Below are 3256 nucleotides of genomic sequence, written 5' to 3'. Positions count from 1 at the left end.
ACCTTCTGCACCTGCCTCCAGAGGAGGCCTCTGGTGCTACCAGGAGTGTGGGAATCCTGGGTCACCCCTGGTCACCCCTGGGAGGCACTATGCAGTCTTCAGGGAAAATGGTTGGAGTGTTTCCTGTCCCCTCACCACACATGTTGGTCTGACCTAGATTATTTCCAATAATGTATAATATCTGGTGAATTAGCTGTCGGTTTCCTGGAGGGGCTAACCTGTGTAAAAGGGACAGGTCTTTCCTGCTTGGCACACACAGCAGCTCTGTCTAAGCACAGAGGTTGGGCCGGGTGCCCCGAACACCCCTTCTGTGCCTGTCTCTAATCTCTCAGCTCTGCTGGTGTCAGTGGATCAGGGCTCAAGGAACAGTGTAGCTCAGTGTCTGGTAAAGGGCCCTCTCAGAGCTTTTTCTTCATTCCCTGCAGAAATGTTCCCAGCAGGGGCCTCCTGAGCCTGACCTTACTGATCTGCAGAGCGTGTAATTCCACAGGTGGGGCTTGGGCTCACCTGTCTGTGAGGAGAACTGCATGGCTGAAGCCATATTTCAGATGTTCAGCTACTGGCCATCCAGTCTTCAGCCTGCCACTCTCTCAGTGGAGGTTTAGGCCGAAACTCTCCACTCTGTCCAGACCCCTACTCACCAGTTGCGCTGGGTTTGGTCCCACATTCCCTTCAACGTGGCTCTATCCCTCTGAAATCTTTGTTAACAGAGCTGTAACACACGCGTGCATATGCACGTGAGTACTGGGTCCCTGCTGAGTCTCACCACAGCTACTGTCTTAAAAGAGTTTCTGTGTGGCCCCCACATGGCAGCACCAACGCCTGGGGGGCCTGTTCTCCAGGTGCTCCTCCTACCCAAAAATCACAGAGGCTTTCTTGGTCAGGGCTGTCCCCTGCCTGCCAGAGCCTCTGACAGTTTTAGATAAAGTTTCTCTCTGGATCTCTTCCGGATGGTGCTGGGAAGCATCCCACAGTGATACTATAACACAGGGCGGTGGTGGGATGCTGTTCCTGTTTCCTCCAGAGATTCTCAGCCTCCGGTGGGCCCGCTCCTCTTGTACTGTTTCTGCAGCCAGCACCTCCCCAGCCACCTCTCTCTGCCCCTGGAGCTTGCTGCTCCTGTGCCAATTTGCAGCCACCCTGGATCTGTGCAGCCAGAGGTGCCAGTTTGGGTAGCAATGGCAGCAGTTGCTCTACTAGGAGAGCCCAGACCTCTGCTCCTGAGTGCCAGGCAGGCGGGCAGGCTCTTGCCCGCTGCCGTGCACTCCCTGCGCTCTCATCCACATACACCCTCACTCACACATGCTCTCACTCATTCTCTGCTGGATTTTCAAGCTGATTGCTCTGTGGTTTAGCGGCAACCGGTCCAGGTCTGGGAGCAAGTGGACGGAGCTTTCAGCTACTCTGCAGCCATCTTGGATCTCTTCAGAATCTCACTTTTAAAGCATGCTGCCCCATTTGTTGTTTTGAATGATACTAAACCTTTACCCCAACTTAGAAATGGTGTCAAGTAGGTCATATATGGATGCTCACCTGCAAACAGACACTAAGTCAGGTGCATGTTGTAATACATTGTTATGCACATTTATATGTTTTGTCATTTTGCATTTAAAAATGCATCCCAGGCGATACATGGGATGAGAGTGGCTAGAGAAAGAACTTCTAAGTGGTCTGAAAAGACTGAAGTCCTGAGAAGAGCAAAACAGGCAAAATGTCACAGTGGGGGAGCATTCCATCATCTTCAGAGTTAAGTTCATTGTGTGGCTTTTCAACTGTAGTTACTGGAAGCTATTTCATCTTTATTTGTGTGAAAGTTACAGTAGTAGAGGACTACCCACACGCTAGCATACAGATACACACAGTAGTCAGAGGAACTCACATGGGATCTCAAGAGTGACACTGCCTCTTCAAGGGGTTGTTTGGAACTATATAGGGACATTTCCAGTTGGTGCATTAACAGAAGGATGAGAGGTGCTCTAACATTTAGTGTATGGCTTCAGGAGATGTTAAAAATTCAGCAACAAGTTGAACAGTTTTGCATAAACAAAAATTATCATGCCAAAAATTTGCAGCAGTCCCCTCTTATGTGCAGTTTCGCTTTCTCTGGTTTCAGTTACCCACAACTAACCACAGTCCAAGAATATTAAATGGAAAATTCTAGAAATAAACAATTCATAAATTTTAAATTGCATGCTGTTCTGAGTTGTATGATGAAATCTCACTCAGTCCTGCTCTGTCCTGCTTGGGAAGTGAATCATCTATTTATTCAGCATATCCACACTGAATAAGCTACCTTCCCACTAGTCACTTAGTTATAAGGTTGACTGTTGAGGTATCATAGTACTTGTGTCCAAGTAACCCTTATTACACTTAAAAATGGTCCCAAGCACAAGAGTAGTGATGTTGGCAATTTGCATATGCCAAAGAGAAGCCATAAAGTATATGTGTGTATAGAAAAAAATATAGTATGTATAGAGTTTGGTACTGTCCCTAGTTTGGGCATTCATTGGGGATCTTGGAATGTGTCCCCCACAGATAAGGGAAGACTCGTGTAAATTGTTCCCTTTCTGAGAAGAAGCTGCCTTTTTTTGGTTTGTTTGTTCATATGCATTGATCATTCCCATCTAGGGATCTTTGAGTTTCTAACAGTTGTCATGAGTTCTAGGAATCTGTAAGCCAACCTCATTTGATATTTCAGATCCCAAGCTTATCCAAACTTTTTAGACATCCAGAATCATTACCCAGCTGTGCACATCTCCACCTGGATATCCCAGAATTCATCACATCCAAAAATCAAACCCTTTCTTTTCTTCTTCAGACCTTTCATCTCAAATATCCCCTGCATTGGTGCATGGTACTGCAACAGTGGTGAAGTTAAAAACCTGGAGATTGTCCTATATACCTTACTCTCTTCACCCTCATATATACTCAGTCACTAAGTCCTGGGTCTCCACTCCTTAGTTTCTTTCACACTTTTCCCTTTTGTTAAAATTCCTGCTGCTATTGCCTTAGTTGAACTTCTTCTCATCTCTCACCTGGACTATTTCATTAGTCTAACTGATCTCTTTGCCTCACTGCATCAGTTAGGAATCTTTTGGTTGGAAGTGACAGAGAACTCAATAGGCTAAATAGAACTAAATAGGCTCTTATAACTTAGAAGTGAGAAGATTCAGAGACAGCTCAATCCAGGGTCTAAAATAATATTATTAGTGCTTTGACTCATTCCATCCTTATACTCTACTTTCTTCTGCGTGCT

This window comes from Pteronotus mesoamericanus, unplaced genomic scaffold, assembly GCF_021234165.1.
Source record: "Pteronotus mesoamericanus isolate MK-2021 breed Mesoamerican mustached bat unplaced genomic scaffold, CSHL_Meso_final contig_20, whole genome shotgun sequence".
In the NCBI taxonomy this organism is placed as follows: Eukaryota; Metazoa; Chordata; class Mammalia; order Chiroptera; family Mormoopidae; genus Pteronotus; species Pteronotus mesoamericanus.
This window is presented reverse-complemented; position numbering follows the sequence as displayed.